The sequence below is a fragment of the Ambystoma mexicanum genome, chromosome 6q (assembly GCF_040938575.1).
Source record: "Ambystoma mexicanum isolate Mex_15411 chromosome 6q, UKY_AmexF1_1, whole genome shotgun sequence".
NCBI classification, from domain to species: Eukaryota; Metazoa; Chordata; class Amphibia; order Caudata; family Ambystomatidae; genus Ambystoma; species Ambystoma mexicanum.
Window position 1 is genome coordinate 1,629,101,242 of NC_090937.1, and position 26,575 is coordinate 1,629,127,816.

The window sequence follows — 26,575 nt, forward strand, 5'->3', positions numbered from 1 at the left end:
CAGTTAGGGTGTGAGCTAGAGAAATGAGGCCTGTCTGCAAAAGGCCATGGGATGGGAGTGCGTGGTTGCAGGTTGTTTGGCTTTGTAAGGCCTACTGCCCGCTTCACTCGAAACTGGGTCTAGGGTTGTCGGTTTGTAGGCTGTAAAAGCCCAGAAAAGCTCTTGTTCTCCAACCAGCAGAGTGGCGCAGCGGAAGCGTGCTGGGCCCATAACCCAGAGGTCGATGGATCGAAACCATCCTCTGCTAACTTTTTTCAAATTATGTTTTTGTGTCATGGCATTAGGGCACAAAGAGCTGTAAGTGCCTGGATGCAATGTCATTCCTTGAACTTGCTGCCTCGTTCCACTCTTGCGCTAAATAGGAGAGGGTCCCAGCCCAGCCAACAAAATGTACTGTTCAATCAAACCAAACTTAAAACCAAGCTCCTTTTTTAAGGGGTCCCGGGGAAATGTTGGGCTGACCGGCAAGACCTCATGATGCGAACTGCTTCTGCGTCAAACGCAAGCTTTTTTCATTCCCAGCCAATGACTTATTCTTATTTCTAAGGGCCGCTCCATCAGATAGCCCAGACAGGCAGGCGTTGGTGGTATAGTGGTGAGCATAGCTGCCTTCCAAGCAGTTGACCCGGGTTCGATTCCCGGCCAACGCAGATCAAATCTTTAAATTGTTCAAAATGCATTTTTTGGAAATCAGACTCATGCTGAAAGCAAAGCTGACACACTTTTCGTGAAAATCAAAACCCCATCCAGGAAAGGTTCTTGCATCCTAGTTTCTGCAACTGTCTATCGGTGAGGGGATTGAAGCGAGCAGGGCTCCTGGCCCCTCCCCGACAAAGCCCTGACGAAGGCCTGACAAAGGCCTATTCGCCTTGCCCTGACGGGCCTTGGTCCCAGCAGGCCACCGAGCACAGCACCTCAGCCTATTAGAGTGAGGTTTCAGGATCTCTCTCATCCTGTAAACCAACATACTGAAGAAGGTGAAACGTGTGGCTGCGCTCCTCACATGCTGAAGCAGCAGCAGCCCTTTCCCTGAAGCAAAGTTCCTTCATTCCTCCCTCCCATAACCCTTAGCAGGGAATTTATGGTAATTGAGTTGAGTTTCCAAACTGGCCCTTCCTTCCTTCCTTCCCATATCTGCCAGCTCGAGAAGGCTTGTTTTGTTGCACCTGGGAAGTAAAGTATCTATTTGCGAGAGAGAGAGAATGAGAGAGAGAGACAGAGAGAGAGAGACAGAGAGAGAAGGGGAAGGGGTGTTGGCAGTTAGGGTGTGAGCTAGAGAAATGAGGCCTGTCTGCAAAAGGCCATGGGATGGGAGTGCGTGGTTGCAGGTTGTTTGGCTTTGTAAGGCCTACTGCCCGCTTCACTCGAAACTGGGTCTAGGGTTGTCGGTTTGTAGGCTGTAAAAGCCCAGAAAAGCTCTTGTTCTCCAACCAGCAGAGTGGCGCAGCGGAAGCGTGCTGGGCCCATAACCCAGAGGTCGATGGATCGAAACCATCCTCTGCTAACTTTTTTCAAATTATGTTTTTGTGTCATGGCATTAGGGCACAAAGAGCTGTAAGTGCCTGGATGCAATGTCATTCCTTGAACTTGCTGCCTCGTTCCACTCTTGCGCTAAATAGGAGAGGGTCCCAGCCCAGCCAACAAAATGTACTGTTCAATCAAACCAAACTTAAAACCAAGCTCCTTTTTTAAGGGGTCCCGGGGAAATGTTGGGCTGACCGGCAAGACCTCATGATGCGAACTGCTTCTGCGTCAAACGCAAGCTTTTTTCATTCCCAGCCAATGACTTATTCTTATTTCTAAGGGCCGCTCCATCAGATAGCCCAGACAGGCAGGCGTTGGTGGTATAGTGGTGAGCATAGCTGCCTTCCAAGCAGTTGACCCGGGTTCGATTCCCGGCCAACGCAGATCAAATCTTTAAATTGTTCAAAATGCATTTTTTGGAAATCAGACTCATGCTGAAAGCAAAGCTGACACACTTTTCGTGAAAATCAAAACCCCATCCAGGAAAGGTTCTTGCATCCTAGTTTCTGCAACTGTCTATCGGTGAGGGGATTGAAGCGAGCAGGGCTCCTGGCCCCTCCCCGACAAAGCCCGGACGAAGGCCTGACAAAGGCCTATTCGCCTTGCCCTGACGGGCCTTGGTCCCAGCAGGCCACCGAGCACAGCACCTCAGCCTATTAGAGTGAGGTTTCAGGATCTCTCTCATCCTGTAAACCAACATACTGAAGAAGGTGAAACGTGTGGCTGCGCTCCTCACATGCTGAAGCAGCAGCAGCCCTTTCCCTGAAGCAAAGTTCCTTCATTCCTCCCTCCCATAACCCTTAGCAGGGGATTTATGGTAATTGAGTTGAGTTTCCAAACTGGCCCTTCCTTCCTTCCTTCCCATATCTGCCAGCTCGAGAAGGCTTGTTTTGTTGCACCTGGGAAGTAAAGTATCTATTTGCGAGAGAGAGAGAATGAGAGAGAGAGACAGAGAGAGAGAGACAGAGAGAGAAGAGGAAGGGGTGTTGGCAGTTAGGGTGTGAGCTAGAGAAATGAGGCCTGTCTGCAAAAGGCCATGGGATGGGAGTGCGTGGTTGCAGGTTGTTTGGCTTTGTAAGGCCTACTGCCCGCTTCACTCGAAACTGGGTCTAGGGTTGTCGGTTTGTAGGCTGTAAAAGCCCAGAAAAGCTCTTGTTCTCCAACCAGCAGAGTGGCGCAGCGGAAGCGTGCTGGGCCCATAACCCAGAGGTCGATGGATCGAAACCATCCTCTGCTAACTTTTTTCAAATTATGTTTTTGTGTCATGGCATTAGGGCACAAAGAGCTGTAAGTGCCTGGATGCAATGTCATTCCTTGAACTTGCTGCCTCGTTCCACTCTTGCGCTAAATAGGAGAGGGTCCCAGCCCAGCCAACAAAATGTACTGTTCAATCAAACCAAACTTAAAACCAAGCTCCTTTTTTAAGGGGTCCCGGGGAAATGTTGGGCTGACCGGCAAGACCTCATGATGCGAACTGCTTCTGCGTCAAACGCAAGCTTTTTTCATTCCCAGCCAATGACTTATTCTTATTTCTAAGGGCCGCTCCATCAGATAGCCCAGACAGGCAGGCGTTGGTGGTATAGTGGTGAGCATAGCTGCCTTCCAAGCAGTTGACCCGGGTTCGATTCCCGGCCAACGCAGATCAAATCTTTAAATTGTTCAAAATGCATTTTTTGGAAATCAGACTCATGCTGAAAGCAAAGCTGACACACTTTTCGTGAAAATCAAAACCCCATCCAGGAAAGGTTCTTGCATCCTAGTTTCTGCAACTGTCTATCGGTGAGGGGATTGAAGCGAGCAGGGCTCCTGGCCCCTCCCCGACAAAGCCCGGACGAAGGCCTGACAAAGGCCTATTCGCCTTGCCCTGACGGGCCTTGGTCCCAGCAGGCCACCGAGCACAGCACCTCAGCCTATTAGAGTGAGGTTTCAGGATCTCTCTCATCCTGTAAACCAACATACTGAAGAAGGTGAAACGTGTGGCTGCGCTCCTCACATGCTGAAGCAGCAGCAGCCCTTTCCCTGAAGCAAAGTTCCTTCATTCCTCCCTCCCATAACCCTTAGCAGGGGATTTATGGTAATTGAGTTGAGTTTCCAAACTGGCCCTTCCTTCCTTCCTTCCCATATCTGCCAGCTCGAGAAGGCTTGTTTTGTTGCACCTGGGAAGTAAAGTATCTATTTGCGAGAGAGAGAGAATGAGAGAGAGAGACAGAGAGAGAGAGACAGAGAGAGAAGAGGAAGGGGTGTTGGCAGTTAGGGTGTGAGCTAGAGAAATGAGGCCTGTCTGCAAAAGGCCATGGGATGGGAGTGCGTGGTTGCAGGTTGTTTGGCTTTGTAAGGCCTACTGCCCGCTTCACTCGAAACTGGGTCTAGGGTTGTCGGTTTGTAGGCTGTAAAAGCCCAGAAAAGCTCTTGTTCTCCAACCAGCAGAGTGGCGCAGCGGAAGCGTGCTGGGCCCATAACCCAGAGGTCGATGGATCGAAACCATCCTCTGCTAACTTTTTTCAAATTATGTTTTTGTGTCATGGCATTAGGGCACAAAGAGCTGTAAGTGCCTGGATGCAATGTCATTCCTTGAACTTGCTGCCTCGTTCCACTCTTGCGCTAAATAGGAGAGGGTCCCAGCCCAGCCAACAAAATGTACTGTTCAATCAAACCAAACTTAAAACCAAGCTCCTTTTTTAAGGGGTCCCGGGGAAATGTTGGGCTGACCGGCAAGACCTCATGATGCGAACTGCTTCTGCGTCAAACGCAAGCTTTTTTCATTCCCAGCCAATGACTTATTCTTATTTCTAAGGGCCGCTCCATCAGATAGCCCAGACAGGCAGGCGTTGGTGGTATAGTGGTGAGCATAGCTGCCTTCCAAGCAGTTGACCCGGGTTCGATTCCCGGCCAACGCAGATCAAATCTTTAAATTGTTCAAAATGCATTTTTTGGAAATCAGACTCATGCTGAAAGCAAAGCTGACACACTTTTCGTGAAAATCAAAACCCCATCCAGGAAAGGTTCTTGCATCCTAGTTTCTGCAACTGTCTATCGGTGAGGGGATTGAAGCGAGCAGGGCTCCTGGCCCCTCCCCGACAAAGCCCTGACGAAGGCCTGACAAAGGCCTATTCGCCTTGCCCTGACGGGCCTTGGTCCCAGCAGGCCACCGAGCACAGCACCTCAGCCTATTAGAGTGAGGTTTCAGGATCTCTCTCATCCTGTAAACCAACATACTGAAGAAGGTGAAACGTGTGGCTGCGCTCCTCACATGCTGAAGCAGCAGCAGCCCTTTCCCTGAAGCAAAGTTCCTTCATTCCTCCCTCCCATAACCCTTAGCAGGGGATTTATGGTAATTGAGTTGAGTTTCCAAACTGGCCCTTCCTTCCTTCCTTCCCATATCTGCCAGCTCGAGAAGGCTTGTTTTGTTGCACCTGGGAAGTAAAGTATCTATTTGCGAGAAAGAGAGAATGAGAGAGAGAGACAGAGAGAGAGAGACAGAGAGAGAAGGGGAAGGGGTGTTGGCAGTTAGGGTGTGAGCTAGAGAAATGAGGCCTGTCTGCAAAAGGCCATGGGATGGGAGTGCGTGGTTGCAGGTTGTTTGGCTTTGTAAGGCCTACTGCCCGCTTCACTCGAAACTGGGTCTAGGGTTGTCGGTTTGTAGGCTGTAAAAGCCCAGAAAAGCTTTTGTTCTCCAACCAGCAGAGTGGCGCAGCGGAAGCGTGCTGGGCCCATAACCCAGAGGTCGATGGATCGAAACCATCCTCTGCTAACTTTTTTCAAATTATGTTTTTGTGTCATGGCATTAGGGCACAAAGAGCTGTAAGTGCCTGGATGCAATGTCATTCCTTGAACTTGCTGCCTCGTTCCACTCTTGCGCTAAATAGGAGAGGGTCCCAGCCCAGCCAACAAAATGCACTGTTCAATCAAACCAAACTTAAAACCAAGCTCCTTTTTTAAGGGGTCCCGGGGAAATGTTGGGCTGACCGGCAAGACCTCATGATGCGAACTGCTTCTGCGTCAAACGCAAGCTTTTTTCATTCCCAGCCAATGACTTATTCTTATTTCTAAGGGCCGCTCCATCAGATAGCCCAGACAGGCAGGCGTTGGTGGTATAGTGGTGAGCATAGCTGCCTTCCAAGCAGTTGACCCGGGTTCTATTCCCGGCCAACGCAGATCAAATCTTTAAATTGTTCAAAATGCATTTTTTGGAAATCAGACTCATGCTGAAAGCAAAGCTGACACACTTTTCGTGAAAATCAAAACCCCATCCAGGAAAGGTTCTTGCATCCTAGTTTCTGCAACTGTCTATCGGTGAGGGGATTGAAGCGAGCAGGGCTCCTGGCCCCTCCCCGACAAAGCCCTGACGAAGGCCTGACAAAGGCCTATTCGCCTTGCCCTGACGGGCCTTGGTCCCAGCAGGCCACCGAGCACAGCACCTCAGCCTATTAGAGTGAGGTTTCAGGATCTCTCTCATCCTGTAAACCAACATACTGAAGAAGGTGAAACGTGTGGCTGCGCTCCTCACATGCTGAAGCAGCAGCAGCCCTTTCCCTGAAGCAAAGTTCCTTCATTCCTCCCTCCCATAACCCTTAGCAGGGGATTTATGGTAATTGAGTTGAGTTTCCAAACTGGCCCTTCCTTCCTTCCTTCCTTCCCATATCTGCCAGCTCGAGAAGGCTTGTTTTGTTGCACCTGGGAAGTAAAGTATCTATTTGCGAGAGAGAGAGAATGAGAGAGAGAGACAGAGAGAGAGAGACAGAGAGAGAAGGGGAAGGGGTGTTGGCAGTTAGGGTGTGAGCTAGAGAAATGAGGCCTGTCTGCAAAAGGCCATGGGATGGGAGTGCGTGGTTGCAGGTTGTTTGGCTTTGTAAGGCCTACTGCCCGCTTCACTCGAAACTGGGTCTAGGGTTGTCGGTTTGTAGGCTGTAAAAGCCCAGAAAAGCTCTTGTTCTCCAACCAGCAGAGTGGCGCAGCGGAAGCGTGCTGGGCCCATAACCCAGAGGTCGATGGATCGAAACCATCCTCTGCTAACTTTTTTCAAATTATGTTTTTGTGTCATGGCATTAGGGCACAAAGAGCTGTAAGTGCCTGGATGCAATGTCATTCCTTGAACTTGCTGCCTCGTTCCACTCTTGCGCTAAATAGGAGAGGGTCCCAGCCCAGCCAACAAAATGTACTGTTCAATCAAACCAAACTTAAAACCAAGCTCCTTTTTTAAGGGGTCCCGGGGAAATGTTGGGCTGACCGGCAAGACCTCATGATGCGAACTGCTTCTGCGTCAAACGCAAGCTTTTTTCATTCCCAGCCAATGACTTATTCTTATTTCTAAGGGCCGCTCCATCAGATAGCCCAGACAGGCAGGCGTTGGTGGTATAGTGGTGAGCATAGCTGCCTTCCAAGCAGTTGACCCGGGTTCGATTCCCGGCCAACCAACGCAGATCAAATCTTTAAATTGTTCAAAATGCATTTTTTGGAAATCAGACTCATGCTGAAAGCAAAGCTGACACACTTTTCGTGAAAATCAAAACCCCATCCAGGAAAGGTTCTTGCATCCTAGTTTCTGCAACTGTCTATCGGTGAGGGGATTGAAGCGAGCAGGGCTCCTGGCCCCTCCCCGACAAAGCCCTGACGAAGGCCTGACAAAGGCCTATTCGCCTTGCCCTGACGGGCCTTGGTCCCAGCAGGCCACCGAGCACAGCACCTCAGCCTATTAGAGTGAGGTTTCAGGATCTCTCTCATCCTGTAAACCAACATACTGAAGAAGGTGAAACGTGTGGCTGCGCTCCTCACATGCTGAAGCAGCAGCAGCCCTTTCCCTGAAGCAAAGTTCCTTCATTCCTCCCTCCCATAACCCTTAGCAGGGGATTTATGGTAATTGAGTTGAGTTTCCAAACTGGCCCTTCCTTCCTTCCTTCCCATATCTGCCAGCTCGAGAAGGCTTGTTTTGTTGCACCTGGGAAGTAAAGTATCTATTTGCGAGAGAGAGAGAATGAGAGAGAGAGACAGAGAGAGAGAGACAGAGAGAGAAGGGGAAGGGGTGTTGGCAGTTAGGGTGTGAGCTAGAGAAATGAGGCCTGTCTGCAAAAGGCCATGGGATGGGAGTGCGTGGTTGCAGGTTGTTTGGCTTTGTAAGGCCTACTGCCCGCTTCACTCGAAACTGGGTCTAGGGTTGTCGGTTTGTAGGCTGTAAAAGCCCAGAAAAGCTCTTGTTCTCCAACCAGCAGAGTGGCGCAGCGGAAGCGTGCTGGGCCCATAACCCAGAGGTCGATGGATCGAAACCATCCTCTGCTAACTTTTTTCAAATTATGTTTTTGTGTCATGGCATTAGGGCACAAAGAGCTGTAAGTGCCTGGATGCAATGTCATTCCTTGAACTTGCTGCCTCGTTCCACTCTTGTGCTAAATAGGAGAGGGTCCCAGCCCAGCCAACAAAATGTACTGTTCAATCAAACCAAACTTAAAACCAAGCTCCTTTTTTAAGGGGTCCCGGGGAAATGTTGGGCTGACCGGCAATACCTCATGATGCGAACTGCTTCTGCGTCAAACGCAAGCTTTTTTCATTCCCAGCCAATGACTTATTCTTATTTCTAAGGGCCGCTCCATCAGATAGCCCAGACAGGCAGGCGTTGGTGGTATAGTGGTGAGCATAGCTGCCTTCCAAGCAGTTGACCCGGGTTCGATTCCCGGCCAACGCAGATCAAATCTTTAAATTGTTCAAAATGCATTTTTTGGAAATCAGACTCATGCTGAAAGCAAAGCTGACACACTTTTCGTGAAAATCAAAACCCCATCCAGGAAAGGTTCTTGCATCCTAGTTTCTGCAACTGTCTATCGGTGAGGGGATTGAAGCGAGCAGGGCTCCTGGCCCCTCCCCGACAAAGCCCTGACGAAGGCCTGACAAAGGCCTATTCGCCTTGCCCTGACGGGCCTTGGTCCCAGCAGGCCACCGAGCACAGCACCTCAGCCTATTAGAGTGAGGTTTCAGGATCTCTCTCATCCTGTAAACCAACATACTGAAGAAGGTGAAACGTGTGGCTGCGCTCCTCACATGCTGAAGCAGCAGCAGCCCTTTCCCTGAAGCAAAGTTCCTTCATTCCTCCCTCCCATAACCCTTAGCAGGGGATTTATGGTAATTGAGTTGAGTTTCCAAACTGGCCCTTCCTTCCTTCCTTCCCATATCTGCCAGCTCGAGAAGGCTTGTTTTGTTGCACCTGGGAAGTAAAGTATCTATTTGCGAGAGAGAGAGAATGAGAGAGAGAGACAGAGAGAGAGAGACAGAGAGAGAAGGGGAAGGGGTGTTGGCAGTTAGGGTGTGAGCTAGAGAAATGAGGCCTGTCTGCAAAAGGCCATGGGATGGGAGTGCGTGGTTGCAGGTTGTTTGGCTTTGTAAGGCCTACTGCCCGCTTCACTCGAAACTGGGTCTAGGGTTGTCGGTTTGTAGGCTGTAAAAGCCCAGAAAAGCTCTTGTTCTCCAACCAGCAGAGTGGCGCAGCGGAAGCGTGCTGGGCCCATAACCCAGAGGTCGATGGATCGAAACCATCCTCTGCTAACTTTTTTCAAATTATGTTTTTGTGTCATGGCATTAGGGCACAAAGAGCTGTAAGTGCCTGGATGCAATGTCATTCCTTGAACTTGCTGCCTCGTTCCACTCTTGCGCTAAATAGGAGAGGGTCCCAGCCCAGCCAACAAAATGTACTGTTCAATCAAACCAAACTTAAAACCAAGCTCCTTTTTTAAGGGGTCCCGGGGAAATGTTGGGCTGACCGGCAAGACCTCATGATGCGAACTGCTTCTGCGTCAAATGCAAGCTTTTTTCATTCCCAGCCAATGACTTATTCTTATTTCTAAGGGCCGCTCCATCAGATAGTCCAGACAGGCAGGCGTTGGTGGTATAGTGGTGAGCATAGCTGCCTTCCAAGCAGTTGACCCGGAAATCTTTAAATTGTTCAAAATGCATTTTTTGGAAATCAGACTCATGCTGAAAGCAAAGCTGACACACTTTTCGTGAAAATCAAAACCCCATCCAGGAAAGGTTCTTGCATCCTAGTTTCTGCAACTGTCTATCGGTGAGGGGATTGAAGCGAGCAGGGCTCCTGGCCCCTCCCCGACAAAGCCCTGACGAAGGCCTGACAAAGGCCTATTCGCCTTGCCCTGACGGGCCTTGGTCCCAGCAGGCCACCGAGCACAGCACCTCAGCCTATTAGAGTGAGGTTTCAGGATCTCTCTCATCCTGTAAACCAACATACTGAAGAAGGTGAAACGTGTGGCTGCGCTCCTCACATGCTGAAGCAGCAGCAGCCCTTTCCCTGAAGCAAAGTTCCTTCATTCCTCCCTCCCATAACCCTTAGCAGGGGATTTATGGTAATTGAGTTGAGTTTCCAAACTGGCCCTTCCTTCCTTCCTTCCTTCCCATATCTGCCAGCTCGAGAAGGCTTGTTTTGTTGCACCTGGGAAGTAAAGTATCTATTTGCGAGAGAGAGAGAATGAGAGAGAGAGACAGAGAGAGAGAGACAGAGAGAGAAGGGGAAGGGGTGTTGGCAGTTAGGGTGTGAGCTAGAGAAATGAGGCCTGTCTGCAAAAGGCCATGGGATGGGAGTGCGTGGTTGCAGGTTGTTTGGCTTTGTAAGGCCTACTGCCCGCTTCACTCGAAACTGGGTCTAGGGTTGTCGGTTTGTAGGCTGTAAAAGCCCAGAAAAGCTCTTGTTCTCCAACCAGCAGAGTGGCGCAGCGGAAGCGTGCTGGGCCCATAACCCAGAGGTCGATGGATCGAAACCATCCTCTGCTAACTTTTTTCAAATTATGTTTTTGTGTCATGGCATTAGGGCACAAAGAGCTGTAAGTGCCTGGATGCAATGTCATTCCTTGAACTTGCTGCCTCGTTCCACTCTTGCGCTAAATAGGAGAGGGTCCCAGCCCACCCAACAAAATGTACTGTTCAATCAAACCAAACTTAAAACCAAGCTCCTTTTTTAAGGGGTCCCGGGGAAATGTTGGGCTGACCGGCAAGACCTCATGATGCGAACTGCTTCTGCGTCAAACGCAAGCTTTTTTCATTCCCAGCCAATGACTTATTCTTATTTCTAAGGGCCGCTCCATCAGATAGCCCAGACAGGCAGGCGTTGGTGGTATAGTGGTGAGCATAGCTGCCTTCCAAGCAGTTGACCCGGGTTCGATTCCCGGCCAACGCAGATCAAATCTTTAAATTGTTCAAAATGCATTTTTTGGAAATCAGACTCATGCTGAAAGCAAAGCTGACACACTTTTCGTGAAAATCAAAACCCCATCCAGGAAAGGTTCTTGCATCCTAGTTTCTGCAACTGTCTATCGGTGAGGGGATTGAAGCGAGCAGGGCTCCTGGCCCCTCCCCGACAAAGCCCGGACGAAGGCCTGACAAAGGCCTATTCGCCTTGCCCTGACGGGCCTTGGTCCCAGCAGGCCACCGAGCACAGCACCTCAGCCTATTAGAGTGAGGTTTCAGGATCTCTCTCATCCTGTAAACCAACATACTGAAGAAGGTGAAACGTGTGGCTGCGCTCCTCACATGCTGAAGCAGCAGCAGCCCTTTCCCTGAAGCAAAGTTCCTTCATTCCTCCCTCCCATAACCCTTAGCAGGGGATTTATGGTAATTGAGTTGAGTTTCCAAACTGGCCCTTCCTTCCTTCCTTCCCATATCTGCCAGCTCGAGAAGGCTTGTTTTGTTGCACCTGGGAAGTAAAGTATCTATTTGCGAGAAAGAGAGAATGAGAGAGAGAGACAGAGAGAGAGAGACAGAGAGAGAAGGGGAAGGGGTGTTGGCAGTTAGGGTGTGAGCTAGAGAAATGAGGCCTGTCTGCAAAAGGCCATGGGATGGGAGTGCGTGGTTGCAGGTTGTTTGGCTTTGTAAGGCCTACTGCCCGCTTCACTCGAAACTGGGTCTAGGGTTGTCGGTTTGTAGGCTGTAAAAGCCCAGAAAAGCTCTTGTTCTCCAACCAGCAGAGTGGCGCAGCGGAAGCGTGCTGGGCCCATAACCCAGAGGTCGATGGATCGAAACCATCCTCTGCTAACTTTTTTCAAATTATGTTTTTGTGTCATGGCATTAGGGCACAAAGAGCTGTAAGTGCCTGGATGCAATGTCATTCCTTGAACTTGCTGCCTCGTTCCACTCTTGCGCTAAATAGGAGAGGGTCCCAGCCCAGCCAACAAAATGTACTGTTCAATCAAACCAAACTTAAAACCAAGCTCCTTTTTTAAGGGGTCCCGGGGAAATGTTGGGCTGACCGGCAAGACCTCATGATGCAAACTGCTTCTGCGTCAAACGCAAGCTTTTTTCATTCCCAGCCAATGACTTATTCTTATTTCTAAGGGCCGCTCCATCAGATAGCCCAGACAGGCAGGCGTTGGTGGTATAGTGGTGAGCATAGCTGCCTTCCAAGCAGTTGACCCGGGTTCGATTCCCCGCCAACGCAGATCAAATCTTTAAATTGTTCAAAATGCATTTTTTGGAAATCAGACTCATGCTGAAAGCAAAGTTGACACACTTTTCGTGAAAATCAAAACCCCATCCAGGAAAGGTTCTTGCATCCTAGTTTCTGCAACTGTCTATCGGTGAGGGGATTGAAGCGAGCAGGGCTCCTGGCCCCTCCCCGACAAAGCCCTGACGAAGGCCTGACAAAGGCCTATTCGCCTTGCCCTGACGGGCCTTGGTCCCAGCAGGCCACCGAGCACAGCACCTCAGCCTATTAGAGTGAGGTTTCAGGATCTCTCTCATCCTGTAAACCAACATACTGAAGAAGGTGAAACGTGTGGCTGCGCTCCTCACATGCTGAAGCAGCAGCAGCCCTTTCCCTGAAGCAAAGTTCCTTCATTCCTCCCTCCCATAACCCTTAGCAGGGGATTTATGGTAATTGAGTTGAGTTTCCAAACTGGCCCTTCCTTCCTTCCTTCCCATATCTGCCAGCTCGAGAAGGCTTGTTTTGTTGCACCTGGGAAGTAAAGTATCTATTTGCGAGAGAGAGAGAATGAGAGAGAGAGACAGAGAGAGAGAGACAGAGAGAGAAGGGGAAGGGGTGTTGGCAGTTAGGGTGTGAGCTAGAGAAATGAGGCCTGTCTGCAAAAGGCCATGGGATGGGAGTGCGTGGTTGCAGGTTGTTTGGCTTTGTAAGGCCTACTGCCCGCTTCACTCGAAACTGGGTCTAGGGTTGTCGGTTTGTAGGCTGTAAAAGCCCAGAAAAGCTCTTGTTCTCCAACCAGCAGAGTGGCGCAGCGGAAGCGTGCTGGGCCCATAACCCAGAGGTCGATGGATCGAAACCATCCTCTGCTAACTTTTTTCAAATTATGTTTTTGTGTCATGGCATTAGGGCACAAAGAGCTGTAAGTGCCTGGATGCAATGTCATTCCTTGAACTTGCTGCCTCGTTCCACTCTTGCGCTAAATAGGAGAGGGTCCCAGCCCAGCCAACAAAATGTACTGTTCAATCAAACCAAACTTAAAACCAAGCTCCTTTTTTAAGGGGTCCCGGGGAAATGTTGGGCTGACCGGCAAGACCTCATGATGCGAACTGCTTCTGCGTCAAACGCAAGCTTTTTTCATTCCCAGCCAATGACTTATTCTTATTTCTAAAGGCCGCTCCATCAGAAAGCCCAGACAGGCAGGCGTTGGTGGTATAGTGGTGAGCATAGCTGCCTTCCAAGCAGTTGACCCGGGTTCGATTCCCGGCCAACGCAGATCAAATCTTTAAATTGTTCAAAATGCATTTTTTGGAAATCAGACTCATGCTGAAAGCAAAGCTGACACACTTTTCGTGAAAATCAAAACCCCATCCAGGAAAGGTTCTTGCATCCTAGTTTCTGCAACTGTCTATCGGTGAGGGGATTGAAGCGAGCAGGGCTCCTGGCCCCTCCCCGACAAAGCCCTGACGAAGGCCTGACAAAGGCCTATTCGCCTTGCCCTGACGGGCCTTGGTCCCAGCAGGCCACCGAGCACAGCACCTCAGCCTATTAGAGTGAGGTTTCAGGATCTCTCTCATCCTGTAAACCAACATACTGAAGAAGGTGAAACGTGTGGCTGCGCTCCTCACATGCTGAAGCAGCAGCAGCCCTTTCCCTGAAGCAAAGTTCCTTCATTCCTCCCTCCCATAACCCTTAGCAGGGGATTTATGGTAATTGAGTTGAGTTTCCAAACTGGCCCTTCCTTCCTTCCTTCCCATATCTGCCAGCTCGAGAAGGCTTGTTTTGTTGCACCTGGGAAGTAAAGTATCTATTTGCGAGAGAGAGAGAATGAGAGAGAGAGACAGAGAGAGAGAGACAGAGAGAGAAGGGGAAGGGGTGTTGGCAGTTAGGGTGTGAGCTAGAGAAATGAGGCCTGTCTGCAAAAGGCCATGGGATGGGAGTGCGTGGTTGCAGGTTGTTTGGCTTTGTAAGGCCTACTGCCCGCTTCACTCGAAACTGGGTCTAGGGTTGTCGGTTTGTAGGCTGTAAAAGCCCAGAAAAGCTCTTGTTCTCCAACCAGCAGAGTGGCGCAGCGGAAGCGTGCTGGGCCCATAACCCAGAGGTCGATGGATCGAAACCATCCTCTGCTAACTTTTTTCAAATTATGTTTTTGTGTCATGGCATTAGGGCACAAAGAGCTGTAAGTGCCTGGATGCAATGTCATTCCTTGAACTTGCTGCCTCGTTCCACTCTTGCGCTAAATAGGAGAGGGTCCCAGCCCAGCCAACAAAATGTACTGTTCAATCAAACCAAACTTAAAACCAAGCTCCTTTTTTAAGGGGTCCCGGGGAAATGTTGGGCTGACCGGCAAGACCTCATGATGCGAACTGCTTCTGCGTCAAACGCAAGCTTTTTTCATTCCCAGCCAATGACTTATTCTTATTTCTAAGGGCCGCTCCATCAGATAGCCCAGACAGGCAGGCGTTGGTGGTATAGTGGTGAGCATAGCTGCCTTCCAAGCAGTTGACCCGGGTTCGATTCCCGGCCAACGCAGATCAAATCTTTAAATTGTTCAAAATGCATTTTTTGGAAATCAGACTCATGCTGAAAGCAAAGCTGACACACTTTTCGTGAAAATCAAAACCCCATCCAGGAAAGGTTCTTGCATCCTAGTTTCTGCAACTGTCTATCGGTGAGGGGATTGAAGCGAGCAGGGCTCCTGGCCCCTCCCCGACAAAGCCCTGACGAAGGCCTGACAAAGGCCTATTCGCCTTGCCCTGACGGGCCTTGGTCCCAGCAGGCCACCGAGCACAGCACCTCAGCCTATTAGAGTGAGGTTTCAGGATCTCTCTCATCCTGTAAACCAACATACTGAAGAAGGTGAAACGTGTGGCTGCGCTCCTCACATGCTGAAGCAGCAGCAGCCCTTTCCCTGAAGCAAAGTTCCTTCATTCCTCCCTCCCATAACCCTTAGCAGGGGATTTATGGTAATTGAGTTGAGTTTCCAAACTGGCCCTTCCTTCCTTCCTTCCCATATCTGCCAGCTCGAGAAGGCTTGTTTTGTTGCACCTGGGAAGTAAAGTATCTATTTGCGAGAGAGAGAGAATGAGAGAGAGAGACAGAGAGAGAGAGACAGAGAGAGAAGGGGAAGGGGTGTTGGCAGTTAGGGTGTGAGCTAGAGAAATGAGGCCTGTCTGCAAAAGGCCATGGGATGGGAGTGCGTGGTTGCAGGTTGTTTGGCTTTGTAAGGCCTACTGCCCGCTTCACTCGAAAATGGGTCTAGGGTTGTCGGTTTGTAGGCTGTAAAAGCCCAGAAAAGCTTTTGTTCTCCAACCAGCAGAGTGGCGCAGCGGAAGCGTGCTGGGCCCATAACCCAGAGGTCGATGGATCGAAACCATCCTCTGCTAACTTTTTTCAAATTATGTTTTTGTGTCATGGCATTAGGGCACAAAGAGCTGTAAGTGCCTGGATGCAATGTCATTCCTTGAACTTGCTGCCTCGTTCCACTCTTGCGCTAAATAGGAGAGGGTCCCAGCCCAGCCAACAAAATGCACTGTTCAATCAAACCAAACTTAAAACCAAGCTCCTTTTTTAAGGGGTCCCGGGGAAATGTTGGGCTGACCGGCAAGACCTCATGATGCGAACTGCTTCTGCGTCAAACGCAAGCTTTTTTCATTCCCAGCCAATGACTTATTCTTATTTCTAAGGGCCGCTCCATCAGATAGCCCAGACAGGCAGGCGTTGGTGGTATAGTGGTGAGCATAGCTGCCTTCCAAGCAGTTGACCCGGGTTCGATTCCCGGCCAACGCAGATCAAATCTTTAAATTGTTCAAAATGCATTTTTTGGAAATCAGACTCATGCTGAAAGCAAAGCTGACACACTTTTCGTGAAAATCAAAACCCCATCCAGGAAAGGTTCTTGCATCCTAGTTTCTGCAACTGTCTATCGGTGAGGGGATTGAAGCGAGCAGGGCTCCTGGCCCCTCCCCGACAAAGCCCTGACGAAGGCCTGACAAAGGCCTATTCGCCTTGCCCTGACGGGCCTTGGTCCCAGCAGGCCACCGAGCACAGCACCTCAGCCTATTAGAGTGAGGTTTCAGGATCTCTCTCATCCTGTAAACCAACATACTGAAGAAGGTGAAACGTGTGGCTGCGCTCCTCACATGCTGAAGCAGCAGCAGCCCTTTCCCTGAAGCAAAGTTCCTTCATTCCTCCCTCCCATAACCCTTAGCAGGGGATTTATGGTAATTGAGTTGAGTTTCCAAACTGGCCCTTCCTTCCTTCCTTCCCATATCTGCCAGCTCGAGAAGGCTTGTTTTGTTGCACCTGGGAAGTAAAGTATCTATTTGCGAGAGAGAGAGAATGAGAGAGAGAGACAGAGAGAGAGAGACAGAGAGAGAAGGGGAAGGGGTGTTGGCAGTTAGGGTGTGAGCTAGAGAAATGAGGCCTGTCTGCAAAAGGCCATGGGATGGGAGTGCGTGGTTGCAGGTTGTTTGGCTTTGTAAGGCCTACTGCCCGCTTCACTCGAAACTGGGTCTAGGGTTGTCGGTTTGTAGGCTGTAAAAGCCCAGAAAAGCTCTTGTTCTCCAACCAGCAGAGTGGCGCAGCGGAAGCGTGCTGGGCCCATAACCCAGAGGTCGATGGATCGAAACCATCCTCTGCTAACTTTTTTCAAATTATGTTTTTGTGTCATGGCATTAGGGCACAAAGAGCTGTAAGTGCCTGGATGCAATGTCATTCCTTGAACTTGCTGCCTCGTTCCACTCTTGCGCTAAATAGGAGAGGGTCCCAGCCCAGCCAACAAAATGTACTGTTCAATCAAACCAAACTTAAAACCAAGCTCCTTTTTTAAGGGGTCCCGGGGAAATGTTGGGCTGACCGGCAAGACCTCATGATGCGAACTGCTTCTGCGTCAAACGCAAGCTTTTTTCATTCCCAGCCAATGACTTATTCTTATTTCTAAGGGCCGCTCCATCAGATAGCCCAGACAGGCAGGCGTTGGTGGTATAGTGGTGAGCATAGCTGCCTTCCAAGCAGTTGACCCGGGTTCGATTCCCGGCCAACGCAGATCAAATCTTTAAATTGTTCAAAATGCATTTTTTGGAAATCAGACTCATGCTGAAAGCAAAGCTGACACACTTTTCGTGAAAATCAAAACCCCATCCAGGAAAGGTTCTTGCATCCTAGTTTCTGCAACTGTCTATCGGTGAGGGGATTGAAGCGAGCAGGGCTCCTGGCCCCTCCCCGACAAAGCCCTGACGAAGGCCTGACAAAGGCCTATTCGCCTTGCCCTGACGGGCCTTGGTCCCAGCAGGCCACCGAGCACAGCACCTCAGCCTATTAGAGTGAGGTTTCAGGATCTCTCTCATCCTGTAAACCAACATACTGAAGAAGGTGAAACGTGTGGCTGCGCTCCTCACATGCTGAAGCAGCAGCAGCCCTTTCCCTGAAGCAAAGTTCCTTCATTCCTCCCTCCCATAACCCTTAGCAGGGGATTTATGGTAATTGAGTTGAGTTTCCAAACTGGCCCTTCCTTCCTTCCTTCCCATATCTGCCAGCTCGAGAAGGCTTGTTTTGTTGCACCTGGGAAGTAAAGTATCTATTTGCGAGAGAGAGAGAATGAGAGAGAGAGACAGAGAGAGAGAGACAGAGAGAGAAGGGGAAGAGGTGTTGGCAGTTAGGGTGTGAGCTAGAGAAATGAGGCCTGTCTGCAAAAGGCCATGGGATGGGAGTGCGTGGTTGCAGGTTGTTTGGCTTTGTAAGGCCTACTGCCCGCTTCACTCGAAACTGGGTCTAGGGTTGTCGGTTTGTAGGCTGTAAAAGCCCAGAAAAGCTCTTGTTCTCCAACCAGCAGAGTGGCGCAGCGGAAGCGTGCTGGGCCCATAACCCAGAGGTCGATGGATCGAAACCATCCTCTGCTAACTTTTTTCAAATTATGTTTTTGTGTCATGGCATTAGGGCACAAAGAGCTGTAAGTGCCTGGATGCAATGTCATTCCTTGAACTTGCTGCCTCGTTCCACTCTTGCGCTAAATAGGAGAGGGTCCCAGCCCAGCCAACAAAATGTACTGTTCAATCAAACCAAACTTAAAACCAAGCTCCTTTTTTAAGGGGTCCCGGGGAAATGTTGGGCTGACCGGCAAGACCTCATGATGCGAACTGCTTCTGCGTCAAACGCAAGCTTTTTTCATTCCCAGCCAATGACTTATTCTTATTTCTAAGGGCCGCTCCATCAGATAGCCCAGACAGGCAGGCGTTGGTGGTATAGTGGTGAGCATAGCTGCCTTCCAAGCATTTGACCCGGGTTCGATTCCCGGCCAACGCAGATCAAATCTTTAAATTGTTCAAAATGCATTTTTTGGAAATCAGACTCATGCTGAAAGCAAAGCTGACACACTTTTCGTGAAAATCAAAACCCCATCCAGGAAAGGTTCTTGCATCCTAGTTTCTGCAACTGTCTATCGGTGAGGGGATTGAAGCGAGCAGGGCTCCTGGCCCCTCCCCGACAAAGGCCTGACAAAGGCCTATTCGCCTTGCCCTGACGGGCCTTGGTCCCAGCAGGCCACCGAGCACAGCACCTCAGCCTATTAGAGTGAGGTTTCAGGATCTCTCTCATCCTGTAAACCAACATACTGAAGAAGGTGAAACGTGTGGCTGCGCTCCTCACATGCTGAAGCAGCAGCAGCCCTTTCCCTGAAGCAAAGTTCCTTCATTCCTCCCTCCCATAACCCTTAGCAGGGGATTTATGGTAATTGAGTTGAGTTTCCAAACTGGCCCTTCCTTCCTTCCTTCCCATATCTGCCAGCTCGAGAAGGCTTGTTTTGTTGCACCTGGGAAGTAAAGTATCTATTTGCGAGAGAGAGAGAATGAGAGAGAGAGACAGAGAGAGAGAGACAGAGAGAGAAGGGGAAGGGGTGTTGGCAGTTAGGGTGTGAGCTAGAGAAATGAGGCCTGTCTGCAAAAGGCCATGGGATGGGAGTGCGTGGTTGCAGGTTGTTTGGCTTTGTAAGGCCTACTGCCCGCTTCACTCGAAAATGGGTCTAGGGTTGTCGGTTTGTAGGCTGTAAAAGCCCAGAAAAGCTTTTGTTCTCCAACCAGCAGAGTGGCGCAGCGGAAGCGTGCTGGGCCCATAACCCAGAGGTCGATGGATCGAAACCATCCTCTGCTAACTTTTTTCAAATTATGTTTTTGTGTCATGGCATTAGGGCACAAAGAGCTGTAAGTGCCTGGATGCAATGTCATTCCTTGAACTTGCTGCCTCGTTCCACTCTTGCGCTAAATAGGAGAGGGTCCCAGCCCAGCCAACAAAATGCACTGTTCAATCAAACCAAACTTAAAACCAAGCTCCTTTTTTAAGGGGTCCCGGGGAAATGTTGGGCTGACCGGCAAGACCTCATGATGCGAACTGCTTCTGCGTCAAACGCAAGCTTTTTTCATTCCCAGCCAATGACTTATTCTTATTTCTAAGGGCCGCTCCATCAGATAGCCCAGACAGGCAGGCGTTGGTGGTATAGTGGTGAGCATAGCTGCCTTCCAAGCAGTTGACCCGGGTTCGATTCCCGGCCAACGCAGATCAAATCTTTAAATTGTTCAAAATGCATTTTTTGGAAATCAGACTCATGCTGAAAGCAAAGCTGACACACTTTTCGTGAAAATCAAAACCCCATCCAGGAAAGGTTCTTGCATCCTAGTTTCTGCAACTGTCTATCGGTGAGGGGATTGAAGCGAGCAGGGCTCCTGGCCCCTCCCCGACAAAGCCCTGACGAAGGCCTGACAAAGGCCTATTCGCCTTGCCCTGACGGGCCTTGGTCCCAGCAGGCCACCGAGCACAGCACCTCAGCCTATTAGAGTGAGGTTTCAGGATCTCTCTCATCCTGTAAACCAACATACTGAAGAAGGTGAAACGTGTGGCTGCGCTCCTCACATGCTGAAGCAGCAGCAGCCCTTTCCCTGAAGCAAAGTTCCTTCATTCCTCCCTCCCATAACCCTTAGCAGGGGATTTATGGTAATTGAGTTGAGTTTCCAAACTGGCCCTTCCTTCCTTCCTTCCCATATCTGCCAGCTCGAGAAGGCTTGTTTTGTTGCACCTGGGAAGTAAAGTATCTATTTGCGAGAGAGAGAGAATGAGAGAGAGAGACAGAGAGAGAGAGACAGAGAGAGAAGGGGAAGGGGTGTTGGCAGTTAGGGTGTGAGCTAGAGAAATGAGGCCTGTCTGCAAAAGGCCATGGGATGGGAGTGCGTGGTTGCAGGTTGTTTGGCTTTGTAAGGCCTACTGCCCGCTTCACTCGAAACTGGGTCTAGGGTTGTCGGTTTGTAGGCTGTAAAAGCCCAGAAAAGCTCTTGTTCTCCAACCAGCAGAGTGGCGCAGCGGAAGCGTGCTGGGCCCATAACCCAGAGGTCGATGGATCGAAACCATCCTCTGCTAACTTTTTTCAAATTATGTTTTTGTGTCATGGCATTAGGGCACAAAGAGCTGTAAGTGCCTGGATGCAATGTCATTCCTTGAACTTGCTGCCTCGTTCCACTCTTGCGCTAAATAGGAGAGGGTCCCAGCCCAGCCAACAAAATGTACTGTTCAATCAAACCAAACTTAAAACCAAGCTCCTTTTTTAAGGGGTCCCGGGGAAATGTTGGGCTGACCGGCAAGACCTCATGATGCGAACTGCTTCTGCGTCAAACGCAAGCTTTTTTCATTCCCAGCCAATGACTTATTCTTATTTCTAAGGGCCGCTCCATCAGATAGCCCAGACAGGCAGGCGTTGGTGGTATAGTGGTGAGCATAGCTGCCTTCCAAGCAGTTGACCCGGGTTTGATTCCCGGCCAACGCAGATCAAATCTTTAAATTGTTCAAAATGCATTTTTTGGAAATCAGACTCATGCTGAAAGCAAAGCTGACACACTTTTCGTGAAAATCAAAACCCCATCCAGGAAAGGTTCTTGCATCCTAGTTTCTGCAACTGTCTATCGGTGAGGGGATTGAAGCGAGCAGGGCTCCTGGCCCCTCCCCGACAAAGCCCTGACGAAGGCCTGACAAAGGCCTATTCGCCTTGCCCTGACGGGCCTTGGTCCCAGCAGGCCACCGAGCACAGCACCTCAGCCTATTAGAGTGAGGTTTCAGGATCTCTCTCATCCTGTAAACCAACATACTGAAGAAGGTGAAACGTGTGGCTGCGCTCCTCACATGCTGAAGCAGCAGCAGCCCTTTCCCTGAAGCAAAGTTCCTTCATTCCTCCCTCCCATAACCCTTAGCAGGGGATTTATGGTAATTGAGTTGAGTTTCCAAACTGGCCCTTCCTTCCTTCCTTCCCATATCTGCCAGCTCGAGAAGGCTTGTTTTGTTGCACCTGGGAAGTAAAGTATCTATTTGCGAGAGAGAGAGAATGAGAGAGAGAGACAGAGAGAGAGAGACAGAGAGAGAAGGGGAAGGGGTGTTGGCAGTTAGGGTGTGAGCTAGAGAAATGAGGCCTGTCTGCAAAAGGCCATGGGATGGGAGTGCGTGGTTGCAGGTTGTTTGGCTTTGTAAGGCCTACTGCCCGCTTCACTCGAAACTGGGTCTAGGGTTGTCGGTTTGTAGGCTGTAAAAGCCCAGAAAAGCTCTTGTTCTCCAACCAGCAGAGTGGCGCAGCGGAAGCGTGCTGGGCCCATAACCCAGAGGTCGATGGATCGAAACCATCCTCTGCTAACTTTTTTCAAATTATGTTTTTGTGTCATGGCATTAGGGCACAAAGAGCTGTAAGTGCCTGGATGCAATGTCATTCCTTGAACTTGCTGCCTCGTTCCACTCTTGCGCTAAATAGGAGAGGGTCCCAGCCCAGCCAACAAAATGTACTGTTCAATCAAACCAAACTTAAAACCAAGCTCCTTTTTTAAGGGGTCCCGGGGAAATGTTGGGCTGACCGGCAAGACCTCATGATGCGAACTGCTTCTGCGTCAAACGCAAGCTTTTTTCATTCCCAGCCAATGACTTATTCTTATTTCTAAGGGCCGCTCCATCAGATAGCCCAGACAGGCAGGCGTTGGTGGTATAGTGGTGAGCATAGCTGCCTTCCAAGCAGTTGACCCGGGTTCGATTCCCGGCCAACGCAGATCAAATCTTTAAATTGTTCAAAATGCATTTTTTGGAAATCAGACTCATGCTGAAAGCAAAGCTGACACACTTTTCGTGAAAATCAAAACCCCATCCAGGAAAGGTTCTTGCATCCTAGTTTCTGCAACTGTCTATCGGTGAGGGGATTGAAGCGAGCAGGGCTCCTGGCCCCTCCCCGACAAAGCCCTGACGAAGGCCTGACAAAGGCCTATTCGCCTTGCCCTGACGGGCCTTGGTCCCAGCAGGCCACCGAGCACAGCACCTCAGCCTATTAGAGTGAGGTTTCAGGATCTCTCTCATCCTGTAAACCAACATACTGAAGAAGGTGAAACGTGTGGCTGCGCTCCTCACATGCTGAAGCAGCAGCAGCCCTTTCCCTGAAGCAAAGTTCCTTCATTCCTCCCTCCCATAACCCTTAGCAGGGAATTTATGGTAATTGAGTTGAGTTTCCAAACTGGCCCTTCCTTCCTTCCTTCCCATATCTGCCAGCTCGAGAAGGCTTGTTTTGTTGCACCTGGGAAGTAAAGTATCTATTTGCGAGAGAGAGAGAATGAGAGAGAGAGACAGAGAGAGAGAGACAGAGAGAGAAGGGGAAGGGGTGTTGGCAGTTAGGGTGTGAGCTAGAGAAATGAGGCCTGTCTGCAAAAGGCCATGGGATGGGAGTGCGTGGTTGCAGGTTGTTTGGCTTTGTAAGGCCTACTGCCCGCTTCACTCGAAACTGGGTCTAGGGTTGTCGGTTTGTAGGCTGTAAAAGCCCAGAAAAGCTCTTGTTCTCCAACCAGCAGAGTGGCGCAGCGGAAGCGTGCTGGGCCCATAACCCAGAGGTCGATGGATCGAAACCATCCTCTGCTAACTTTTTTCAAATTATGTTTTTGTGTCATGGCATTAGGGCACAAAGAGCTGTAAGTGCCTGGATGCAATGTCATTCCTTGAACTTGCTGCCTCGTTCCACTCTTGCGCTAAATAGGAGAGGGTCCCAGCCCAGCCAACAAAATGTACTGTTCAATCAAACCAAACTTAAAACCAAGCTCCTTTTTTAAGGGGTCCCGGGGAAATGTTGGGCTGACCGGCAAGACCTCATGATGCGAACTGCTTCTGCGTCAAACGCAAGCTTTTTTCATTCCCAGCCAATGACTTATTCTTATTTCTAAGGGCCGCTCCATCAGATAGCCCAGACAGGCAGGCGTTGGTGGTATAGTGGTGAGCATAGCTGCCTTCCAAGCAGTTGACCCGGGTTCGATTCCCGGCCAACGCAGATCAAATCTTTAAATTGTTCAAAATGCATTTTTTGGAAATCAGACTCATGCTGAAAGCAAAGCTGACACACTTTTCGTGAAAATCAAAACCCCATCCAGGAAAGGTTCTTGCATCCTAGTTTCTGCAACTGTCTATCGGTGAGGGGATTGAAGCGAGCAGGGCTCCTGGCCCCTCCCCGACAAAGCCCGGACGAAGGCCTGACAAAGGCCTATTCGCCTTGCCCTGACGGGCCTTGGTCCCAGCAGGCCACCGAGCACAGCACCTCAGCCTATTAGAGTGAGGTTTCAGGATCTCTCTCATCCTGTAAACCAACATACTGAAGAAGGTGAAACGTGTGGCTGCGCTCCTCACATGCTGAAGCAGCAGCAGCCCTTTCCCTGAAGCAAAGTTCCTTCATTCCTCCCTCCCATAACCCTTAGCAGGGGATTTATGGTAATTGAGTTGAGTTTCCAAACTGGCCCTTCCTTCCTTCCTTCCCATATCTGCCAGCTCGAGAAGGCTTGTTTTGTTGCACCTGGGAAGTAAAGTATCTATTTGCGAGAGAGAGAGAATGAGAGAGAGAGACAGAGAGAGAGAGACAGAGAGAGAAGGGGAAGGGGTGTTGGCAGTTAGGGTGTGAGCTAGAGAAATGAGGCCTGTCTGCAAAAGGCCATGGGATGGGAGTGCGTGGTTGCAGGTTGTTTGGCTTTGTAAGGCCTACTGCCCGCTTCACTCGAAACTGGGTCTAGGGTTGTCGGTTTGTAGGCTGTAAAAGCCCAGAAAAGCTCTTGTTCTCCAACCAGCAGAGTGGCGCAGCGGAAGCGTGCTGGGCCCATAACCCAGAGGTCGATGGATCGAAACCATCCTCTGCTAACTTTTTTCAAATTATGTTTTTGTGTCATGGCATTAGGGCACAAAGAGCTGTAAGTGCCTGGATGCAATGTCATTCCTTGAACTTGCTGCCTCGTTCCACTCTTGCGCTAAATAGGAGAGGGTCCCAGCCCAGCCAACAAAATGTACTGTTCAATCAAACCAAACTTAAAACCAAGCTCCTTTTTTAAGGGGTCCCGGGGAAATGTTGGGCTGACCGGCAAGACCTCATGATGCGAACTGCTTCTGCGTCAAACGCAAGCTTTTTTCATTCCCAGCCAATGACTTATTCTTATTTCTAAGGGCCGCTCCATCAGATAGCCCAGACAGGCAGGCGTTGGTGGTATAGTGGTGAGCATAGCTGCCTTCCAAGCAGTTGACCCGGGTTCGATTCCCGGCCAACGCAGATCAAATCTTTAAATTGTTCAAAATGCATTTTTTGGAAATCAGACTCATGCTGAAAGCAAAGCTGACACACTTTTCGTGAAAATCAAAACCCCATCCAGGAAAGGTTCTTGCATCCTAGTTTCTGCAACTGTCTATCGGTGAGGGGATTGAAGCGAGCAGGGCTCCTGGCCCCTCCCCGACAAAGCCCTGACGAAGGCCTGACAAAGGCCTATTCGCCTTGCCCTGACGGGCCTTGGTCCCAGCAGGCCACCGAGCACAGCACCTCAGCCTATTAGAGTGAGGTTTCAGGATCTCTCTCATCCTGTAAACCAACATACTGAAGAAGGTGAAACGTGTGGCTGCGCTCCTCACATGCTGAAGCAGCAGCAGCCCTTTCCCTGAAGCAAAGTTCCTTCATTCCTCCCTCCCATAACCCTTAGCAGGGGATTTATGGTAATTGAGTTGAGTTTCCAAACTGGCCCTTCCTTCCTTCCTTCCCATATCTGCCAGCTCGAGAAGGCTTGTTTTGTTGCACCTGGGAAGTAAAGTATCTATTTGCGAGAAAGAGAGAATGAGAGAGAGAGACAGAGAGAGAGAGACAGAGAGAGAAGGGGAAGGGGTGTTGGCAGTTAGGGTGTGAGCTAGAGAAATGAGGCCTGTCTGCAAAAGGCCATGGGATGGGAGTGCGTGGTTGCAGGTTGTTTGGCTTTGTAAGGCCTACTGCCCGCTTCACTCGAAACTGGGTCTAGGGTTGTCGGTTTGTAGGCTGTAAAAGCCCAGAAAAGCTCTTGTTCTCCAACCAGCAGAGTGGCGCAGCGGAAGCGTGCTGGGCCCATAACCCAGAGGTCGATGGATCGAAACCATCCTCTGCTAACTTTTTTCAAATTATGTTTTTGTGTCATGGCATTAGGGCACAAAGAGCTGTAAGTGCCTGGATGCAATGTCATTCCTTGAACTTGCTGCCTCGTTCCACTCTTGCGCTAAATAGGAGAGGGTCCCAGCCCAGCCAACAAAATGTACTGTTCAATCAAACCAAACTTAAAACCAAGCTCCTTTTTTAAGGGGTCCCGGGGAAATGTTGGGCTGACCGGCAAGACCTCATGATGCAAACTGCTTCTGCGTCAAACGCAAGCTTTTTTCATTCCCAGCCAATGACTTATTCTTATTTCTAAGGGCCGCTCCATCAGATAGCCCAGAAAGGCAGGCGTTGGTGGTATAGTGGTGAGAATAGCTGCCTTCCAAGCAGTTGACCCGGGTTCGATTCCCGGCCAACGGAGATCAAATCTTTAAATTGTTCAAAATGCATTTTTTGGAAATCAGACTCATGCTGAAAGCAAAGTTGACACACTTTTCGTGAAAATCAAAACCCCATCCAGGAAAGGTTCTTGCATCCTAGTTTCTGCAACTGTCTATCGGTGAGGGGATTGAAGCGAGCAGGGCTCCTGGCCCCTCCCCGACAAAGCCCTGACGAAGGCCTGACAAAGGCCTATTCGCCTTGCCCTGACGGGCCTTGGTCCCAGCAGGCCACCGAGCACAGCACCTCAGCCTATTAGAGTGAGGTTTCAGGATCTCTCTCATCCTGTAAACCAACATACTGAAGAAGGTGAAACGTGTGGCTGCGCTCCTCACATGCTGAAGCAGCAGCAGCCCTTTCCCTGAAGCAAAGTTCCTTCATTCCTCCCTCCCATAACCCTTAGCAGGGGATTTATGGTAATTGAGTTGAGTTTCCAAACTGGCCCTTCCTTCCTTCCTTCCCATATCTGCCAGCTCGAGAAGGCTTGTTTTGTTGCACCTGGGAAGTAAAGTATCTATTTGCGAGAGAGAGAGAATGAGAGAGAGAGACAGAGAGAGAGAGACAGAGAGAGAAGGGGAAGGGGTGTTGGCAGTTAGGGTGTGAGCTAGAGAAATGAGGCCTGTCTGCAAAAGGCCATGGGATGGGAGTGCGTGGTTGCAGGTTGTTTGGCTTTGTAAGGCCTACTGCCCGCTTCACTCGAAACTGGGTCTAGGGTTGTCGGTTTGTAGGCTGTAAAAGCCCAGAAAAGCTCTTGTTCTCCAACCAGCAGAGTGGCGCAGCGGAAGCGTGCT

At 50.1% G+C, this 26,575-nt stretch overlaps 14 non-coding genes across 14 annotated transcripts; all 14 read left to right on the forward strand.

Annotated features, from left to right (window-relative positions):
• The first annotated feature begins 578 nt into the window (after positions 1 to 578).
• TRNAG-UCC (transfer RNA glycine (anticodon UCC)) lies at positions 579 to 650 on the forward strand. The gene has a single exon. It is a non-coding gene; the product is annotated as a tRNA-Gly (tRNA).
• Positions 651 to 1,835: 1,185 nt separating this feature from the next.
• Positions 1,836 to 1,907, forward strand: TRNAG-UCC (transfer RNA glycine (anticodon UCC)). The gene has a single exon. It is a non-coding gene; the product is annotated as a tRNA-Gly (tRNA).
• Positions 1,908 to 3,092: 1,185 nt separating this feature from the next.
• Positions 3,093 to 3,164, forward strand: TRNAG-UCC (transfer RNA glycine (anticodon UCC)). Its single transcript has one exon. It is a non-coding gene; the product is annotated as a tRNA-Gly (tRNA).
• A 1,185-nt stretch (positions 3,165 to 4,349) lies between these two features.
• Positions 4,350 to 4,421, forward strand: TRNAG-UCC (transfer RNA glycine (anticodon UCC)). The gene has a single exon. It is a non-coding gene; the product is annotated as a tRNA-Gly (tRNA).
• A 3,707-nt stretch (positions 4,422 to 8,128) lies between these two features.
• Positions 8,129 to 8,200, forward strand: TRNAG-UCC (transfer RNA glycine (anticodon UCC)). Its single transcript has one exon. It is a non-coding gene; the product is annotated as a tRNA-Gly (tRNA).
• A 2,421-nt stretch (positions 8,201 to 10,621) lies between these two features.
• On the forward strand, positions 10,622 to 10,693 carry TRNAG-UCC (transfer RNA glycine (anticodon UCC)). Its single transcript has one exon. It is a non-coding gene; the product is annotated as a tRNA-Gly (tRNA).
• Positions 10,694 to 13,135: 2,442 nt separating this feature from the next.
• On the forward strand, positions 13,136 to 13,207 carry TRNAG-UCC (transfer RNA glycine (anticodon UCC)). Its single transcript has one exon. It is a non-coding gene; the product is annotated as a tRNA-Gly (tRNA).
• A 1,185-nt stretch (positions 13,208 to 14,392) lies between these two features.
• Positions 14,393 to 14,464, forward strand: TRNAG-UCC (transfer RNA glycine (anticodon UCC)). Its single transcript has one exon. It is a non-coding gene; the product is annotated as a tRNA-Gly (tRNA).
• Positions 14,465 to 15,649: 1,185 nt separating this feature from the next.
• TRNAG-UCC (transfer RNA glycine (anticodon UCC)) lies at positions 15,650 to 15,721 on the forward strand. The gene has a single exon. It is a non-coding gene; the product is annotated as a tRNA-Gly (tRNA).
• Positions 15,722 to 16,906: 1,185 nt separating this feature from the next.
• Positions 16,907 to 16,978, forward strand: TRNAG-UCC (transfer RNA glycine (anticodon UCC)). Its single transcript has one exon. It is a non-coding gene; the product is annotated as a tRNA-Gly (tRNA).
• Positions 16,979 to 19,409: 2,431 nt separating this feature from the next.
• Positions 19,410 to 19,481, forward strand: TRNAG-UCC (transfer RNA glycine (anticodon UCC)). The gene has a single exon. It is a non-coding gene; the product is annotated as a tRNA-Gly (tRNA).
• A 2,442-nt stretch (positions 19,482 to 21,923) lies between these two features.
• On the forward strand, positions 21,924 to 21,995 carry TRNAG-UCC (transfer RNA glycine (anticodon UCC)). Its single transcript has one exon. It is a non-coding gene; the product is annotated as a tRNA-Gly (tRNA).
• Positions 21,996 to 23,180: 1,185 nt separating this feature from the next.
• TRNAG-UCC (transfer RNA glycine (anticodon UCC)) lies at positions 23,181 to 23,252 on the forward strand. The gene has a single exon. It is a non-coding gene; the product is annotated as a tRNA-Gly (tRNA).
• Positions 23,253 to 24,437: 1,185 nt separating this feature from the next.
• On the forward strand, positions 24,438 to 24,509 carry TRNAG-UCC (transfer RNA glycine (anticodon UCC)). The gene has a single exon. It is a non-coding gene; the product is annotated as a tRNA-Gly (tRNA).
• The last annotated feature ends 2,066 nt before the right edge of the window (positions 24,510 to 26,575 follow it).